Below are 21588 nucleotides of genomic sequence, written 5' to 3'. Positions count from 1 at the left end.
GGTGACCCTTCCTACATTAGCACAGAAAGAAGTACACTCTGTAGAGGTCTAGTTGTTTACATGGCTCGTGTGGACATAACATTTAATTCACTAAGGGCCATATGTAGGTGGGAAAATACCGGTCGGTAACGGCCGATTTCGGCCGTTACCGACTGGTATTTGTAATTCCAGATGTAAGGGGCCTGAAAATTACCGATTCTGTATATTTACCGAATCGGTAAAGTACCGATTCGGTAAATGTACAGAATCAGAATTTTGGGATGTAGGTGGCACTGGAAACAGTGCCACAGGCCCTTAGAAATTCGTTATTTACCATGAAATACAATGGCATGGTAAATAACGAATTTCTGTGTACATGCACATCTGTGCATGTACACCTGTGCCATGTGGCACACATACATGCCCTAAGGGCATGTATGTGTGTCACATTGCACACAAGCCAAAATCAGGGGTGCTACAGGGTGTCAAAGTGACACCCTGTCCCCCTTGACAAATCGGTAAAATTACCGAATCGGTATTTACCGATTCGGTAATTGCCATTGATTCCTATGGGCCTCAAGGCCCATAGGAATCAATGGCAATTACCGAATCGGTAAATACCGATTCGGTAATTACCGCATATTACCGATTCAGTAATATTTACAGAATAATTACCTACATGGCATTTACCGAATTGTAAATACCGAATCAGTAAAATTCGGTATTTACGATTCGGTAAATGCCATTTACCTACATATGGCCCTAAATGTTCTAAACATGTTTGTGGAACTTAGGTGAATAAAAAGTGCTATCTGATGGCTCATGTTGCAGATGCTAATTTAGGTTGACAGATGAATCAAACGCCACAGAAAACTTGCAGGCAAGGCAGATTTTCCAGAGTCGTAGGTTTCAGGTGAGGGTTAGTCATAGTTGAAGCTACTAAGAAACATTGTCCAAGTCATGGGACAGACAGCAAACACCCACTTTGAAGCTTTTCATAACCCACCCACCTCAATGTTTTTTCACCCCAATCTGTGAATCTACACTCAAGACAAAAAAGGCAGGAACAAATTGGGTGTATAAATACCAAATGCTCCCATATTTTATGGAGGGATTCATACACCTGGGCAAATGTTTTAAAATAATAACATATTACAAGGGAATTTAGTGAGAAGACTATGCAGACATATAACTTGTTCAAGGGAGGGTTTAAAAGATCTAAACTAAATTTAAGAATAATCTCCCCAGAAGCAGGAGTGCTTGTCTCTAGTCTGGAACAGAATGTGAGTCATAGCGCAGCCTCTTTGCAGTATTGAATATTACTTACAACTGCTGACTCCAACTGTGCTGTGCTGGTGCCCTCCCATATTGCCGTGACAACTCCTGCAATGCCCTTTGACAAATCTAACACACACCTCGATGTTGAGACATGAGTTTAGGGGTGGGCATAATTTATGTTATTCTGTGTAGTGTAATTACGTGAAAATCCTGGAAAATTATGTGAAATTATGCATAATTATGCAAAATGCAATGCACTCAGCAAATTATCTGAATAATGCGGTTGATTAAAATTGACACTAAAAATATGATTTCAAGTTGATTTTCGGTTGATCCTATTCAAAACAGTGCTGGGCGTAGTTCGCGAAGTAGCGCTACGCATAGCTACGCGAAGTGCACTTTGCACTACGCGAACTACGCGTAGCACTCCGCAAACTGCGTAGTACCCTGTTCACACTGTGCAAGATGCCGTTTTCAATGATTGCACAGTGTGGACAAGCATCCGGCACTGTGCAAACATTGAAAATGGCATCTTGCACAGTGCGAGCTGTAGTTTTCTGCCGCTCGAGGAGATTTTTACTCGAGCGGCAGCTTTCTCAACGCGGACTGGTAGTTTCTCATCACGAGCGGTCGCGAGCATACGCAACCACTTGCACTGATAAACCAGACCTTCCCGTGTTGAGAATCTCGCTGGGAGGTTTATTTTCCACGCTCACGATAGGCAACTTGATGTTGAGTACAGTGAGCAACCAAAAATATGACCGCTACACTACACTACGCGTGTTCGCACTGTGCTACGTGCAGTTCGCGTAATGCGAAGTTGCACAAACTTCGCAAACTACACTAGTGTAGCGTAGTGCTTTGCCCAGGGTTAATTGAAACCTCAGCCTCCTGTGTTAGGATTTGTAGTTTTGTACTCACAAAATGCCCCAATAATTCTTTCAGGTAAAAAATCTACCTGAAATGTTTGTTGGTCACCCATGTTAAAGGAACTCTCAATCTCATTGAAAGCACTGCAGTTTGCATTCAGATTTGTCATTTTGGGCCCAAAAATTATCCAAACGGTCCACCCTGGTAAAAAATATGCTGAAATGCCACTTCCATTCAAAAACTGTGTCCCCAAACTGCGCTATGTGGTATCATGGCATAATGTTGGTAATTTTATGTAAACTTCATTATGCAATTGTTGTATCCTAGCTACTTGTCATGCATTCTTCCCATGGTTACCAGCATGTGAGAGTTCTGGAGCTGGACCAGCTGGACCAGAATGGAGGAGACAGTTGCTGGAGACAGGATGTGTTTGGGGGGGGGGAAACAACCATCACAACGCAACTTTCACAACGCACTACCATTACAACAAAACTTTTACAACGCAAGATCCATTACAACGCATGCTATAACAACGCATGCCATTACAATGCAGATGCTTTTACAACGCATGCCATTACAACGTAAGTATGGGTAAGTATTTAGTTTAAATAATATTAATTTAATTTATTTAAATTTTCTTAAATTAATTTAATTACTTCAATTATTTATAATAGTAATTTAATTTCATTTTAAATATTAATTAATTTACCTAAATTAATTTTACTATTTTAATTACATTTAATTTTAATTTTAATTTAATTTACTTAAAATATTTATAATGATATGGGGATGGGGGAACTTCGGGCTAATCCGGATACAGCTGTGTTCCCATCCAAAAAGATCGATAGTGCTGTGTATTGGGATATGATTAAAACTAAGAGGTACTCTTCCCAGGTAGGTAGTTTCTTGACAGCAACTTTTCTAGATATTAATGATTACCCTTGCCTGGAAGAATACTGGGACATTATTACGAAGCCACTAGATCGCAAATCGTGTCATCAGCTCAGAGTAGGCACATTACCACTACAATGGTTATCCAGTAAATGTGTATTTTGTTTAGATCACATTAAAACTATCAATCATTTTTTATTTGTTTGCCCCGCGTACCAACAACCTAGGCGCGTATGGTTAAAACCTGTTTGTATGCTTATGGGAACAAGATCAGCACAGGTTGCTAGCAGAATACTGAAAAATGATACTACTAACCTAGTTGTAATCAGTGTAGCAACATTTTTGAGCTGGGCATGGGTCCTTCGGACTAAAAAGGGTGGGGCTTAGTTTGTAGGACTATGCCTACCCAAAGAAGGAACCATAGTTGGGCAACTACAGGATCTGCGGCCCTTATCGAGTTTCTAAATTAGAGATATTTTAGCTATGTCTATGTCTATTGCCTATTGTGCATTTAATTCTATTTTAGCATTTTTTTCAAAATATTTAAATACATATGTATTACTGGTTTTTAGAAAGATGTTGTATATGATGAATTTTATCTTGCATGGATTTTGTATTACTGTTTTAGATTGTCTTTTATGATGAAGAATCGCAATAAAAACTTATTGACTATTGACTATAATATTTTAATAAAATTTAATATTTTTTACATTTTAATTTAATTTACATAAACACATGTTAATATTGTAATTAAATTACATTTTAATTTAATTTATTTTTATTTAACCCCCTATCCAACACTTACCCTACTATTACACCCCCCTGGAGTTAGAATAGTAATTTTAACCCCTACACTATCCAACACTTACCCTACTTTTACACCCCCCAGGAGTTAGAATAGTAAATCAAAATATAATTAAAAAGATAAAAAATGTATTTAAAAAAATAATAAACATTTTAGTAATTATATTAAAATTAAATTAATAATAATGAAATTAAATACTTACCTATACTTACGTTGTAATGGTATGCATTATAATAACATCTGCGTTGTAATGGCATGCTTTGTAATAGCGTGCATTGGAATGGATCTTGCGTTGTAAAAGTTGCGTTGTGAATGTATGCGTTGTAATGTTATACATTCGTCATGGGTTGTTCCTATGTACTTCAATAAAGTCCCTTATTAAAATATCATGTCTGCACCCCTTAAAAGAGGCAACGAGGATGGGATGTAATTCCTCTGAGGGTAGACTGGTCAAGTGATGCTGCTTACTGCAGATTGTCAACCCCTTGACATCGACAGTTGACTGGACGGTCAACTATTTTTTTTTCTGCTTGCGGTGCTTATCGCACAGATATTGAGGACATCATTAAAGAATATTGGAATTGATTACCACAATGGTACTTTCTGCAAAGGAAAGGAAAAAAACTGTGGAGTACTGACATTGGAGTCTTATCTGCACCAAGGCACATGTGAAACAAACTGAATCACATCAGCATCAATGGCACATGAGAAAAGAAACCGATTAGTGTAGATTCGGGTAAGGACATAGTTTCTGTGATCCAATCTTGTGCCATGTATGAATCTGTTCTATTAGAGATGTGCCCTGAATCAGAAGATTGGATATGTTACTTCTGCAGTAAAGATTATCTGTGGGTATCGCAGCGGGTGTGAGAAAACACTTTTATCCAACTGAGTGGAAGCCGCATCTGACCTAATCTTTTTAATTGACTGCCAGCCTGCCAAATCCAGCCCCTCTGCCCACTGTTACTGTTGGGAACGGGAGCTCTGAAGTCTACGCCATTCTCTAACTTTGTTAGTGTTTGAAAAATGACTTACTGGCCACCGCTCCTGGGCTCCTTCCCATCTGTGAGAATACTCCACTGTTACTGTTGGGAACGGGTGCTCTGAAGTCTACGCCGTTCTCTAACTTTGTTAGTGTTTGAAAGTTGACTCACTGGCCACCGTTCGTGGGCTCCTTCCCATCTGTAAGAGCATTGATCTACGGAGCTCTTGAGCCCTCGACACATCACAAACGCAGTGCAGTGTGGGAACCACGCTGCGTTGTGACGTGTGATTGATGTTTGCTTGTCGGCGGCGCAGGGTTGCTATGACAACGCAACTCGAGTACTTCGATGCATTTGTGGATACGGAACAAGCGTTTATAAAGTGTGACAGCAGGCAAAGAGTGAAATATCAGCAGGGCAACTAGGAGGACTGTAAAGACTACCTCTACATAGACTACGGTGACAACAATAATTTTGTTAGTTTTTTATCCATTTATTGCTTCTTATTTAGCTTAGACACTATTGATTTCATTAATATTATATCATAGGTACGTTAACGAAGTATAATTATTATTTGTGAACCTTTATACATCGTATTTTACAGTAAGGAAACACTATCAGAATGGACATGTCATTCATCATAGCTCCTCCTAAATTTTTACAAAACTCTGGTAAACCCACTTTACCATGGGAAGACTGGATAGAATCTTTCGAAACCTATTTAGAGGCTATTGGTGGAGAGGATTTTATAGCTTCCCGGAAGGTGGCATTACTTAAACACAACTTAGGAATAGAGGGCAGGAAGGTATTGAAAACCCTACCCATGGGTACTGATAAAAAACAGGTAATTTTACGAGAGAAAGTTACGAAAATGAGAATAAAGATTAAAGTGAAGGTAAGAATAAAGGGAAAGGTGAGGAAGTAAGTCTACATTATGAGGAGATAGTTCACTTGATGATTATGTTGAGGGAATTAATGCACTAAAAGAAAACTATGGTAAAAAGTTTAGCATAGTAGAATGACATACGCTTTTCTTGCGATCCCAACTACCTGGGGAGTCTGTCGAGCAATACATCTCTATATTGAGAACCCTTGCTTCCACTTGCAAATTAAAAGATCTACGCGAGGAGGTCATAAGGGATCAATTCATGAATAGGACAAACAATTTTAAAATTCAAGAAAAATTACTAGATTTGAAAGATCCTTCCCTGCAGAACACTATTAAAGTGGCACGGCGGGCCGAAAATACTTCTAAGTATGTAAAAGAACTAAGGCCAACACTGCTAAAGTGTGTGCTTTAGAGAAAGTTCCATCCAAAAAGCAAGAAAGTAATGCCAAAACCACTATTCCCAAAAACAACAGAGTATGTTACAGGTGTGGCAGTACAAGACACACACCGGATTCTGACAAATGTTTTTCAGTTAAGGAGAAATGCTTTAAATACAAAAAGATTGGTCACTTAGCACACATGTGTAAGGGGGATCCTCATCCACCTCGAAATGGAAGCGTCCTGTGAATGCCATTAGATAAATACTCGGGATGACAATTCTGACAATGAAGGGGAAGTTGAAGTTATGGTTATTTGTAACAATGCTATTGATTATGTATCTGAGTTCTATAATCCGCCTAAGTGTGATTTAGGTATCAATGGGACCAAAATAACTGTTTGGGCAGACTCTTGCTCTCCTTATTCGATCATTGATAAGAACACATGGGAGAAGGTAGGAAGTCATCAGTTGAACCCACCAGATGTTGCACCTGTAGGGTACTGTGGTGTTAAGCTCCCATTGTTAGGTTTTTTCAAATGTATATTGACTCACAAGGGTAAGGTAGCTACTAGCAAGGTATATGTAGTGGAAAAAGGGAGAGCATTGATAGGGTGGTGCAAACAAAAGATGTTGGGTATCACATTGGACCCCAACCTCCCACTACAAGATTTGGTCACTGAAGATACTGAAAAAACTAAATTGGAGCATTACATTTCTAAAATTATTTGGGGAAAAGTTAAGGTGTTTAGAAATGTTTTAACACCGCATTTTACTAAAGTCCAATAATATTCCATGTGTGTATATGGCGAGAAGTGTATCCTTTACCCTTAGAAAAAAATTTAAATTGGAATTGCAAAGGTTATGTAATGCACAGGTTATCGAGCCAAATGAATACTCTGAATGGCTTAGTCCAGGTGTTTTAGCGCGCAAACCCGGTGGTAACCTGTGCACGTGTATTGATTTGAGAGACCTCAATCGCAACATTCTAGTTGACCGATATCCATTGCCCTACATAAACGAAAAGGTGTCCTCTGTAACCGATGCCACCTATTTTTCACTAATTTACCTGTCCAATGCATACCATCAGATCGAACTGCATCCCACTTCAAGGAATCTCACTTAATTTATTACACCTGAAGGAGTCTTCCAGTTTATCAGAATGCCCTTCAGCCTGGCTTCCACCTCAGCAGTTTTCCAAAGAGTAATGTGTAAAGTATTGGTAGATTTACCCAAGGTGTTAGTTTTCCAAGATGATGTGCTAGTGTGGGGGACTAAACGTGTTGAACACGACTCGATACTGACACAAACACCAGACAGGTTACAAAATGCAGGCCTAACCGTGGGTATCAAGTAATGCAAGTTTGATGTTAAGCAAATTGATTATCTAGGGCACACCTTATCCAGGGATGCGGTAAAACCAAAAATAAGTTATTGGATGCTATTACTAATGCACCTTCACCTCGCAACAAGGAGAAATTATGCTCATTTTTAGGCCTTGCTGAATTTTGTTCCAAGTTTGGTCAGCATTTTGCTGACAAGGTCCATGCTCTTAGAACTTTAATTAAAAAAGGTGTCACGTTCGAATGGACAGATGAATGTCCAAAAGTCCTCTATTCCATCAAAGAACAAATTGTCAAAGCTGGTGCCTTGAAACCATTCAACCCTTCACATCATAGCATAATTGTTGTGGATGCTAGTGCATATGGTCCAGGTGCAGTGCTCATGCAAAGACATTCGGGACATGAACAAGTAGTAGCCATGGGAGCTGCAAAAGCTAAACCCAGGATCGCCAAATGGCTTTACAGGCTCCAAGAGTACGACTTCTCATTACAATATGTTCCGGGTATTCGCAATGTCAAAGCCGATTGTCTTTCCCATTTACCTTTAGAAGGCGGTGACAACGACATTGACTCCAATGATGATTGTGGGGTAGCAGGTGTAGCTGTATCTTGTGAGGGTGCCATATCCATGGATGAGTGGAAAGATGCTCTAACTAAGGGTTCCACTCTCAGGGAGCTTGTGAGTGAATTGTCCAATCCTTCTGGTCCCAGTTTTTTCCTCAAGAAAAAATTTGGAGAGTTTTGGACAGTCTAGACAGAACTTTCGGTGGTAGATGATTTGATGCGCAGAAGTGGAAGACTAGTGGTTCCAGCTAGCTTGCAGTTGAGACTATTAAGATTACTTCATGAAGGACACAAGTGTATGTCCGAAACGAAGAGGAAGGCCAGAGAGACATATTGGTGGCCAGGGATGGACAGGAACTTCGAGGAGCATGTACGTGGATGTTTGGAGTGATGTGCAGTGACAAAACCCATCGGGTAGAAGAATATCCTATTTCCTTCACTAATTTTCCTACCAGGCCATGGGAAAAAGTGGCCATGGATATTTGTGGTCCATTTTCGGCCAAGGGTAGTGTCACTAAGTATGCCTTAGTACTAATTGAATACCATTCTAAATGGCCGGAAGTAGCATTCACTGGAGACATGAAAGCTTCTAATGTCATTGAAATTTGTGATCAAATATTCCATAGAGAGGGGTGTCCGGACATGTATATTATGGATAATGGACCCCAGTTCATAGCAGAGGAATTCAAAACATTACTCACTTCAATTCCGCTGTTTATAATCCCAGAGAGAACGGCTTAGTTGAGAGATTCAACAGAGTCTTGAAGGAGTGTGTCCAACTGTCTGAAGGAAGTGGTGGAGACTGCAAGGAGGCAGTGAAGGAAATGTTGTGGAGTTACTGAACCACACCTCTTTCAGTCACTAATGAGTCCCCATTCAGATTCCTCAAGGGCAGGCAACCAGGGACGAGGGTTTCTCCTGGAAGGATGTTCAAGGGCCATTCACGACCTGTGTGTAAAACAAGTCTAGAATGTAGAGTCAAGAAACACCAGGAGAAGTATTTGTGCAGGCACAATGACAGATTAAAAAGGGGCAAACATGTATTTACAGTTGGAGATTGGTTGTGGACGTACAGTGTGGGCGGTCCAAAAAAAGGTCTGTCTAAATTGTCAGTGCCCAAATGCATACCCAAAGTGGTGGGTAACAGTGTCTGGCTACGTAATGGCAAGGTGTGGAATATTCAAAGTGTCACTATGTGCAATGAAGTGGAACTACATGCTCGGTGGGAAAAAGAAGTGATAATCAAATGGTGAAAAACAGTGATGATGTAAGAGATGACAAACATGTCAGGAAGGTTCAAAAATGGTACAGTGACTATGTGACCCATTGACTACAAAATGTTGTTCTTAATCAAAATGTTCCATGTTATACATAGAGCTAATCGTAACCATTAATTTTGTTATATATATATTCACTGAAAAAAATATAGGTTTTACACCAGTTATAGTTAACTGTACATTTTAGTCATACAAAAACATTGAAATTCCCCCGTTATAGTTAGTTGTACTCACTATAACTCACGCGCCCGCAATCCAATGCTTATGATGTCACATATTACATCATTCATGACATGGTCAGTGACATCACTGATGACATCACTGATGACATCATCCAGTGAATGTGGTTTGCTTTGATATTTAAATATGTAATATAAATACACTACTTTGCTTTGAAGAATGGGTAGATATATAAATATAAATGGGTGGATGGTGGATTTAGTAACAGTGTCATTGATTGTTTCATTGACAAATTTGTAGAGACTCACTATATATATTGAGCAGTTTTTGGAAAGGGAAGACCACTCGGTCCCCCCGAACGTATGGATGGGTGCCCCGATCCCCTGGGAAACCGTTGTGGGCGGGGGGCGTGTTTCGGCTGGTATGCCCAAAGCGGCGTAGCCGGTGCATGCCCTTCCCGCCCAGAAGGGGTTGTCCTAGACACCCGCCCGGAAGTCCACGCACGGATGGGCGTACCTGAGGCGGGCCCCCGCCCTCCCAAAGATGGATAAATAGAGCGGGAATCCAACGAAGCTTCCTCTTGTTCCTGTGCTCTGAAGGCTGCACCACTCGTCGCTCGTGAGCCCTCGAAGGAACAAGCGGCAATTTTGAGAACTTGTAATCTTTGTTGTTTCTCTTTCAGTGTCAGGCGTGTGGAAGATCTAGACCTTGTGGATCAGGTCGGGCGGAGTAACCGAGAGCAAGTCTGGCAAGAAAGCGGGAAAGAGCTCCGAGATGGAGAAGATGCTACGCACCTTGGTAAACCGAGTAGCGGTGATGGACCGAAGAATGGGTAAAGTGGACGCAATCGGTCGAGGCTTGGCGGACGTCAAGAAGCAGTTGGCAGCCCAGAGCACCCTCTCGGGGCGGCCAAAAAAGGTAATAGGGCCGGCCTTGCCGGATGTCGCACCGAAGGGTAAGGGTAAGAGAAGTAAGGGGAGGGCAGGTTCTAGGGAGGTCCCAGTCCCAGAAATGCCTCCACCGAGCCCAGTCGCGCCGGTGGATAGCCCGGTACCAGGACCGGATGTGGGTTTACCAATCCCCGTAGTAATAACCCGAGTCGGGGATGACCAAATGCCCCCAGAACTGGCCCTTCAGTTAGCGGCTGTACTACCTTGGCTAAAGAAGGGAGCAGGGGAAACAGTGGCTGCGGGTGATCCGGCGGAGGAAGCCAGACTAATAATTGAGCAGTTGCGGCAGTCAAGGGATGCCGGGACAGCGAATGTACCTCGTATTTCCCCACAGGTAGCGACGGGGGTCACGACAGATGGTGGTCGAGCGAAGACAACGGACACGGCGGCTGAACCCGGTAAGAGACCATTGCCATTGGTAGGGGAGAGTTCAGTGCCTTCAAGGCGGGAAAGTTTGTCTCAGCACATTCCGGCGGTCACGAAGGAAATGATATGGGGGGACAAATACATCAATATGTTTTCACTTTTGACTGACCATCGAGAGATGGAATATGCACAGACCCAGAAGGATTTATGGCACCCCAGCGTATGGCGGGCCAAGATGGCAGAATTCAGGGTCGACGAGACCATGGTGAACTGGGTCAGGGCCTTTCCTGTTTTCACTGCAGTTATGGGGAATGTCTGACATAATATCGACAGACAGAATATCGAAATACAAAAATATCGGCACAAAAATATCGACATCAAAAATATCGGAGTCATATCTTCATAAAGGTAAGTACAAAAATATCGAAAAAATAATATTGTAGTACAAAAATATCGAAATTAAAAATATCGTTTTTTTAAATGTATTAATAATAATGTAAAAATAATTTTAAAATACATATAATTTTACAAAAATTAAATAAAAATATTAAGACAAAATTAAAACTAATACATATACATTTAAAATAAATAAAACACTTCATAATTTAATGCTATTTCATTTAATTGATTTAATGTAATTTTTTTTATTTTTACCCTGTACGCCTGTACCCCAAAAACCCAAAACTGGCCCTGAACCCTAAAAATATCCCTGTACCCCAAAAACCAAAAACTGACCCTGAACCCTAAAAATATCCCTGTACCCCAAAAACCCCAAACTGACCCTGAACCCCTAAAAATACCCCTTTACCCAAAAACTGAAAACTGACCCTGAACCCTAAAAATACCCCTTTACCCAAGAACTGAAAACTGACCCTGAACCCTAAAAATACCCCTTTATCCAAAAACTGAAAACTGACCCTGAACCCTAAAAATACCCCTTACCCAAAAACTGAAAACTGACCCTGAACCCTAAAAATACCCCTTTACCAAAGAACTGAAAATTTATCCTGAACCCTAAAAATACCCCTTTACCCAAAAACTGAAAACTGACCCTGAACCCTAAAAATATCCCTTTACCCAAAAACTGAAAACTGACCCTGAACCCTAAAAATACCCCTTTACCCAAAAACTGAAAAATGACCCTGAACCCTAAAAATACTCCTTTATCCAAAATTAATTAATATTATTTAATTACCAATTAATTATTAATTAACAATAACAATAAAGTAAATATATTAGCACATTAGCTGTAATTAATTTAATTTAATAATTAATATTATTTTTCCCAAATAATTAATTAAGAATAACAAAAAATTATATATTAAAAAAATTACTCTAATTAATGTAATTAACTAATTAATATTAATTAATTATCAACTAATTAATAATTAAAAATATGTACAAAATTATATTAATTAATTAACCAATTAATATAAATTAATTACCAATTAATTATTAATTAAAATATGTACAAACATATATTAATTAATTAAATATTATTAAATTACTTCCCACCCTATTCCCCTATAAACCCATAACCCGCTACAGAACATATTTATCAATTAATCAATTAATTAAAAATTAATTCTCAATTAATTAATTAATAATTCCTACTAATTATTAATTAATTTAACATAATTAAATTACTTCCCACCCTATTACCCTATAAACCCACAATCCGCTACAGTAGTAAAAGAAAATATTTAATTAAATTACATTAAAAATAAATAATAAAACATAATAAATACAATATAATATACACTAAATTTATTTAAAAATTGATATTAGTAACATCGAAGTTATTTATTTCAATATTATTGACATCGATATTTAAAACTTCGATATTACTGATATCATACTAATATCGATATTAAGACTGTCGATATTACTTACCTTCGATATTTTGTCCCATCGATATTTAAACTTCGATATAATTGTATATCGAAATTTAAAACTCGATATTTTGTCTGTGTACCGTTATGGGGGAGCGTAAACCTGAAGTGTTGCCCGACTTAACATGTTATCAGAACAGGATCATGAATTTCTATGCAATGTACGGGGGAAACGAATGGAAGGGATATGACGTTAATTTTAGAAAGGCAAAGGAGTTTAACGAGGCTTTAACATGGGATTGTCTGGACACGGTGTCCTGGCATAATCAACTGTTGCCGGGACCCGCGGGAACATGAGTGCCGAGCATGAGTGTCCCTGGGACATTCCAACAGAAGCCGGCACACCCCTTTCGGACGAACACCGGGGGGGAGACGCATCCCAGGTCCAGCGGGAATGGAGGCAAGCGGGGGGTTTGTTGGGGATTCAACAAAGGAACCTGTACCAGGCCTCAAGGAACGTGTAGGTTCCGGCACGCTTGTTCGGGCTGTGGGAATTCCTCACACCCTGAAACTAGCTGCCGCTCCAAGTCCAATGGGGCAGGAGGAAGGGGGTATCCAAGCAGGATTGAGGTGGTGCCTTGGAAGCAAACATCTTCGCCCATCGATATCTTGGCTTTGACCCCCTGGCTGAACCGATACCCAGATCATGTATCCGCCGGGATTTTGAGGAATGGCTTTCTGTATGGCTTCAGAATCCCAGCGGGAAATTTTCGGGAGAGCCCCTTCTGTAAGAACGACCTGTCTATTCAACATAACCCGGCGGTGGCCGCCAAGAAAATAGCGAAAGAGGTCAGCTTGGGACGGGTGGCAGGGCCATTTGCCTGCCCGCCAGTGGCGGAAAATGTGTGTTTACCTCTAGGAGTGGTCCCGAAGAAGGACCCGGGGGAGTATAGACTCATTCACAATCTGTCGGCCCCGAAGGGGGCCTCAGTGAATGAGGCCATTGACCCTGAGGTGTGCTCAGTTCGATACACATCGTTTGATGATGCCGTCGTTCTGCTGAATCGCCTGGGCCCCGGTGCACTGTTGGCAAAATCAGACATCGAATCGGCATTCAGGTTGCTCCCGGTACATCCTCAGGACCAGCGCTTGTTGGGATTCACGTTTCAGGGGAAGTATTTCATGGATAAATGTATGCCCATGGGTTGTTCAATTTCATGTGCCTATTTTGAAATGTTCAGCTCCTTTTTGGAATGGGCGTTCACCGAGGCCACTGGGCATAGACGGGTGATGCATTATCTAGATGACTTCCGTTTTCTAGGTTCGGCGGACACTGCGGAATGTGAGCAAACACTACGGGACTTCTGCACACTCATGCGCGAGTTTGGGGTCCCATTAGCACCAGGTAAGACGGTGGGGCCATCTACCTCACTAGAGTTTCTGGGAATTGAGCTCGATTCAGTGGAAGGATGTTTCCGTCTGCCAATTGAGAAGGTGGCCAAGTTCAGGGCTTCCTTGATACAATGTCTCAGTAAGGACAAGGTGACCCTACACCAGTTACAACAGACAGTGGGTCAGCTTAATTTTGCCTTAAAAGTGATACCGATGGCTTGCCCGTTCTCGCGTTCCATTGCGCAAGCTATGGTAGGCCTCAAGGAAGGTCACCACCGCACTAGACTGTCGGCAGAGGTTCGCCAGGACATCAGCATTTGGTTGGCATTTCTGGTGGATTTCAACGGTCGAGTGGCGGGGAACAAACCCCCAGCATCGTCTGACGAATTGGGTTTGTGGACCGACTCGGCTGGGAGCGTGGGATTTGGCGCAATGTTTGGTAACCGGTGGTCGGCGCAAACATGGCCGACGTGGTGGCACTCAAGTGGCCTAACAGGTAACATTGGGTTCTTGGAGCTATTCCCCATTTGGGTGGCTCTGCTGGCATGGCCGGAAGACTTTAGGAACCGCTCAGTGGTGTTTTGGTCAGACAACATGACGGTGGTCGAGTGTATTAATCACCAGGCAGCACGCTGTAAGTGGATATTGAGATTGTTGAAAGAAATTGTATTGCGATGCATGAGATTGAATGTACAATTCAGGGCAAAACATGTGCTGGGTGTACTGAATAATGCAGCTGATGCACTCTCTCGTTCACACATGCAGGCTTTCAGGGGTTATCTACCCACAGCGGAACTAGTGGCGGCACCGTTCCCCGAAGCACTATGGCAGATCGGTGCCCCGGATTACAAGACCTCGCCAGGACGAGGAAAGCTTATAAGGGAGCGTTTCGTTCATACTGCGCCTCTTTAGGGCCAGTGGGGAGCCATAGCTGGGGGTGGGAAGACTCCTTCCTCGGGTTTTTGGTGGCACTTCATAAGGAAGGCCGATCGGCAGCAACTGCCAACAGATATAGGGCAGCCATATCATTCATGGCACAACTCCATGGGATACGGGGCCCAACGGGTTCCTTCTTAGTCAGGAAGGCGCTTCGAGGTTGGCAGCGCCTGGAAGGTCGCAGACAAGATACAAGGCACCCGATTGGGCTAGACAGGTTGTCCCTGCTACTAGCAAAACTGGACGAGACATGCTCCTCGCCCAGCGAGGTAATTCTGTTCCGAGCGGCTTTCGCATTGGCATTCCACGGGGCCATGCGGGTAAGTGAACTCGTAGCAAGGAACAAGAAGGATGTTGAGGGAGGTCTATGCAGGGATCAATCAATCAATCAATCAATCAATCATAGGCATTTATATCGCGCACTACTTACCCGGAGGGTCTCAAGGCGCTGGGGGGGGGGTCCGCTACTGCTCGAACAGCCAGGTCTTGAGCTTCTTCCTGAAGGAGAGGTGGTCTTGGGTCAGGCGTAGGTCGGTCGGGAGGGAGTTCCAAGTCTTGGCGGCCAGGTGGGAGAAGGACCTTCCTCCTGTTGTCGCTCTGCGGATGCGGGGGACGGCGGCGAGGGCGTGACTGGTCGAGCGGAGGTGGCGTTTGGGAGCGTAGAAGTTGAGGCGGCTGTTGAGGTAGGTCGGGCCTTGGTTGTGTAGGGCTTTGTGTGCGTGGGTGAGGAGCCGGAAGGTGATTCTTTTGTTGATCAGGAGCCAGTGCAGGTCTCTCAGGTGTCTGGAGATGTGGCTTCGTCTGGGGACGTCGAGGATGAGTCTCGCCGAGGCGTTCTGGATCCGCTGGAGTCTCTTCTGGAGCTTGGCGGTGGTTCCCGCGTAGAGGGCGTTGCCGTAGTCCAGTCGGCTGGTGACGAGGGACTGGGTGACCGTCTTCCTGGTCTCGGTGGGGATCCACCGGAAGATCTTACGTAGCATGTGCAGGATGTTGAAACAGGACGAGGAGACGGCGTTGACTTGTCTGGTCATGGAGAGGGAGGAGTCCAGGATGAAGCCCAGGTTGCGTGCGTGGTCTGTCGGTTTGGGTGCGTTGCCCAGGGCGGGGGGCCACCAGGAGTCTTCCCAGGCAAAGGGTGAGGAGCCCAGGATGAGGACTTCCGTCTTGTCTGTGTTCAATTTCAGGCGGCTGGTCGTCATCCACTCGGCCACGTCTTTCATCCCTTCGTGTAGGTTGGCTCTGGCGGTGGCGGGGTCGTTGGTCAGGGAGAGGATCAGCTGGGTGTCATCGGCGTAGGAGATGATGTTCAGGTTGTGTTGGCGTGCGATGGCTGCCAGTGGGCTCATGTAGACATTGAAGAGGGTGGGGCTGAGCGAGGATCCCTGAGGGACGCCGCAGATGACATCCGTGGTTTCTGATCTGAATGGGGGCAGGCGGACTCTCTGTGTCCTTCCGGCGAGGAAGGAGATGCTCCATTCCAGTGCTTTCTCCTCGATTCCGACGTTGCTGAGGCGCTGCACTAGGGTGCGGTGGCAGACAGTGTTGAATGCCGCGGAGAGGTCCAGGAGGATGAGGGCCGCTGTTTCTCCGTTGTCCAGCAGGGTTCGGATGTCGTCGGCGGCAGCGATGAGGGCGGTCTCGGTGCTGTGGTTGGCCCGGAAGCCTGAATGAGATGGGTCGAGGGATCCAGTCGTCTCGAGGAAGGCTGCCAGTTGCTTGTTGACGGTCTTCTCGATGACTTTGGCTGGAAACGGGAAGAGCGAGATGGGGCGGTAGTTCTTGAGTACGGTGGGGTCCGCCGTTGGTTTCTTTAGTAGAGCGCTGAGTTCAGCGTGCTTCCAGCTCTCAGGGAAGGTGGCGGTGTCGAAGGAGGTGTTGATAATGTCCCGCAGGTGGGGTGCGATGACAGCGTCGGCCTTGTTGAAGACGTGGTGAGGGCAGGGGTCGGTTGGAGATCCGGAGTGGATGGAGTTCATCGTGCGGATGGTGTCTTCGAGGTTGATCGGTGTCCAGGCGTTGAGGGTGGTGGTGGGGGGCATTGGTGTGGTCGTGGGGAGCGTTGTTTGTGTGCTGAAGCTGTTGTGTATGTCAGCGATCTTGTTGTGGAAGTAGGAGGCGAGGGAGTTGCAGAGGTCTTGCGATGGGGTGATGTCGTTGGTTCCGGCGTTGGGGTTGGAGAGCTCTCTCACGATGTTGAAGAGTTCCTTGCTGTTGTGTGCGTTGTTGTCCAGCCGGTCCTTGAATGCTGTTTTCTTGGTGGCACGGACCAGTTGATGGTGCTTTCGGGTGGCGAGCTTGAGGGTGGTCATGTTGTCCGGTGTTGGGTCTCTTCTCCAGGCTTTCTCGAGGGCACGGCAGTACTTCTTGGAGCTCTTGAGTTCGTCGGTGAACCACGGGGCCTTCTTGCTTCCGGGTCTGCTGGGCAGGGTCCTCAGAGGGGCGAGTTCGTCCGCGCAGGTGTAGATCCATTTCGTGAGGTTGTCGGCGGCTTGGCTGGGGTTCGCTGAGCTGGCGGGAGGGTGCTGGCTCAGGGATGCGGCGAGTTGGTCGGCTGTGATCTTGTTCCAGCTTCTTCGTGCGGCCTGTTGCTGGTGGTGGTGGACCGTGGTTCTTCTGAAGGTGAAGTGGATGCAGCTGTGGTCCGTCCAGTGGAGTCCAGCGGCGTGGCTGAAGGCGACGTCTTTGCTGGACGAGAAGACGGCGTCGAGTTTGTGTCCGGCGAGGTGGGTGGGGGTGGTCACCAGCTGCTTGAGTCCGAGGGTGGCGAGGTTGTCAAGCAGGGTGGTGGTGTTGCGGTCGTTGTTGTTCTCCAGGTGGAAGTTGATGTCCCCGAGGAGGATGTAGTCGGCGGAGGGGAGGGCGTGCGGGCTGATGAAGTCGGCAATGTCTTCGCTGAATTGAGTGCGTGGTCCTGGGGGTCGGTAGATCAGGGTGCCCCTGAGGGTGGTCTTGGGGTCGGTGTGGATCTGGAAGTGCAGGTGTTCGGCGGTTGTCAGGGTGTCGTCGGTGTTGGTCGAGATGCGGATGCTGTTCCTGTGGATGATGGCGATACCTCCTCCAGTCTGTTTGTCACGGTCTTTCCGGATGATCTTGTAGCCCTCTGGGATGGCGATGGCGATGTCGGGCGCTGAGGATTCGTTCATCCAGGTTTCCGTGAGGATGGCAACGTCAGGAGCTGTGGTGTCGAGGAGGTTCCAGAGTTGGACGGCGTGTCTGTGGACGGAGCGGGTGTTGAGCAGGATGCACTTGAGGTGGTAGCTGCTGGTGTTCGGCTTGGTGGGCGCTGGTGCAGTGCAGGTCCGGATGCAGGTGAACTTGCAGGACTGGCAGGTGAAGGGTCCGTGGGTGCGTCTCGGGGTGGCTCGGTAGCATCCAGGGGTTCGGCCGGTGTTGAGTGCGTTGAGGGTGGCGGCGTCGTACGTCCGGCGGGTGGGCAGGGGTCTGCGAGGGCCAGGGGTCATGGCGCTGGGCGCGGTCCAGGCGCGGACGGGATTAGACTAGCTTACCTTTGGCGCACCTTCGGCGCTCAAGCGGTGCTCCCGCTGCGAGCGTCCGCTGCGCGGTCGCTCTGGAGGCGTCATAAGAGGGGAGCCGGGAGGAAGGGTCTGCGGGGAGGCGGGGAGCGCGGGAACCAATCGGCGGGCGGGGGGGTGGGTTCTCATGGGAAACCGGCGGGAAAAGCCTGGGGGCTCGGCGGTGGCCCTGCAGTGGCTGGGGCGGCGCTGGGGCGGCCCTGCGGTGGCTGGGGCGGCTCTGCGGCGACCCTGCGGCAGCTGGGGCATCGTGCAGTGCGAGGCTCAGGCAGCAGGTAAGGAGGAGCAGGCAGGGGGTGTGGGGGCGACCAGGCCAAGGGCGCAGTGGTCGCTCCTGGGCAGCGCTGTGGGTCCCCTTAAGAGGGGAGCCGGGAGGGAGGGTCTGCGGGGAGGCGGGGAGCGCGGGAACCAATCAGCGGGCGGGGGGGTGGGGTCTCGTGGGAAACCGGCGGGAAAAGCCTGGGGGCTCGGCGGCGGCCCTGCGGTGCCTGGGGTGGCCCTGGGGCGGCCCTGCGGTGGCTGGGGCGGCTCTGCGGCGACCCTGCGGCGGATGGGGCGTCGTGCAGTGCGAGGCTCAGCCAGCAGGTAAGGAGGAGCAGGCGGGGGGTGTGGGGGCGACCAGGCCAAGGGCGCAGTGGTCGCTCCTGGGCAGCGCTGTGGGTCCCCTTAAGAGGGGAGCCGGGAGGGAGGGTCTGCGGGGAGGCGGGGAGCGCGGGAACCAATCAGCGGGCGGGGGGGTGGGGTCTCGTGGGAAACCGGCGGGAAAAGCCTGGGGGCTCGGCGGCGGCCCTGCGGTGGCTGGGGTGGCCCTGGGGCGGCCCTGCGGTGGCTGGGGCGGCTCTGCGGCGACCCTGCGGCGGCTGGGGCGTCGTGCAGTGCGAGGCTCAGCCAGCAGGTAAGGAGGAGCAGGCGGGGGGTGTGGGGGCGACCAGGCCAAGGGCGCAGTGGTCGCTCCTGGGCAGCGCTGTGGGTCCCCTTAAGAGGGGAGCCGGGAGGGAGGGTCTGCGGGGAGGCGGGAAGCGCGGGAACCAATCGGCGGGTGGGGGGGCGGGGTCTCATGGGAAACCGGCGGGAAAAGCCTGGGGGCTCGGCGGCGGCCCTGCGGTGGCTGGGGCGGCTCTGCGGCGACCCTGCGGCGGCTGGGTCGTCGTGCAGTGCGAGGCTCAGGCAGCAGGTAAGGAGGAGCAGGCGGGGGGTGTGGGGGCAACCAGGCCAGGGGCGCAGTGGTCATGTTCAAGTATGGGGTGACTCTCTGCTGATCTCGATAGCCAGGTCCAAGACAGACCAGGAAGCTTTGGGGAATAGTGTGGTTTTGCAGCGCGCCCAAGGGAGCTCCAGTTGTCCCATCAGGTACTTAGAGGACTACCTGGCACAGAGGTCGACAACATGGGGGGGACCCTGCTTAGACACAAGGATGGCACCCCGCTGACGAGATTTCAGTTCCGGAGGGGGCTGGCAATTACAATTGCTGCGGCGGGCTTGAACTCGTGCGATTTTGGGACCCACTTATTCAGAATAGGGGCCGCTACTGAGGCTACGGCTCGGGGTCTGGGTGCGGAAGAAGTGAAGCAGTTAGGCCGTTGGTCCTCGAACTGTTTCAAGAGGTATGTGCGACTGCACATGTTGTAAAAGACTGATGAAATGCACTCACGCTTGTTGTCTTTTATTTGGATTATAGTTTCGCAAGCCTGTGACGCGGGGCGGAAATTGGGATCGACCCAACACCAGAGGACCAGCGGTCAAGAATCACCGACTAGAGATCAAGTGGTATGGGTCGTGGGCCACTCATACGTGAGGCGTGCCGGGGACGTATTCAAGGCAGGTGACGCGACTCACGCATCTGGGGAATACAGGTTCAGAGTGACCTTCCATGGGAAGGGAGGCCTCTGTTTTGACTAATTTCAAACCTTTGTGGAGGAACTCTTAGGGCGGCAAAGGTCACCGCCATCTGTAATCATAGTGCATCTGGGAGGCAATGACTTGGTAAGACTGGGAAGACGGGTTTTATTTGAACACATATTGTCGGCAGTCAGCTGGTTGGCTAGGAGGCTCCCGGGGTGTACGATTGCATGGTCCCACATGATCCCCGGAAGAATCTGGCGGGGGGGTATCTCTGTGACGGCGTTGAACCACTCGGTAAAGAGGGTCAACAACAGAATTGAGAAATTGTTTCGCTCCGCGCATTTGCAAAGCATTCCCCATGGGTGTATTCGGGGTGATCACTGTTATTTGAATGATGGGGTTCACCTGTCCAGGGCTGGGAATGATTTACTCATAGGAGACTTCATAGCATGGCTAGTGGCATTGAGGAGACATGACCTTTAGGAGGTGTGGGGGGGCCGGATAGTCGGTCAACTATCCGGCCTGTGGCGGTAAGGTCATGATCGGTGAGCAGTGATTTCAAGGTCCCTAGGGGGGGGCGCAACCCAGTACAGATGGGAGCGCCCGGGGGGAGGTGGCCATTGGCCCCTCCCATGGGGAGGCGGCACCCACTACGGATGGTTCGCCTTGGGGGAGACGGCCATAGTAGGGAGCACAAAAAAAAAAAAATAAAAACAACCACACTGGGATGTTGAAGAAAGCCCTCACTCACCACCTAGTGATGACATGCTTCATCATCGGGCCCCACCAAAGAGACCGAGTGTCTCTTGAGTGTGCTGCAACGCCAGTTTTACTGCGGAGCGGGATGGTGAGTTTAGGGCGTGTTGAGTGCAATTAGAATAGTGAGTGGTGAAGGGATTAAAATTGTCAGTAGTGTATCTGAGTTAATAATTTTATTCTATGACCACTAAAGACAGAGATATTTAAAATATGTGTGAGGAAACAGTCCACTATAATTGAGTGGTGGGTTCCTATACGTTTGTCAACATGTTTCTTGCCATCGAAACCGTGTTAATTTACCCGGCAATTCTGCAGGACTGTGTGTGATAAACCCTGGCGGTATGGGCGCGCTAAGGCCCACCCTTACCTAGGGGCGTGAAAGTGAAAAATAAATTAAAGGTGAAAAAGTGCAAAAAAAATTAGGAAGGAACAAACTCTTCCTAATTACTCCTGGTTTAGGAGGCTTCTACTTTTCGTTTTCTGCACCTAGAAGGTAAAGGACAGAGACACACAAGTAGGACAGAACAAACACTTAGTACTGGT

This window comes from Lissotriton vulgaris, chromosome 4_1 (genome assembly GCF_964263255.1).
Source record: "Lissotriton vulgaris chromosome 4_1, aLisVul1.2, whole genome shotgun sequence".
Lineage (NCBI taxonomy): Eukaryota > Metazoa > Chordata > Amphibia > Caudata > Salamandridae > Lissotriton > Lissotriton vulgaris.
Note: the sequence above shows the minus strand (reverse complement) of the source record.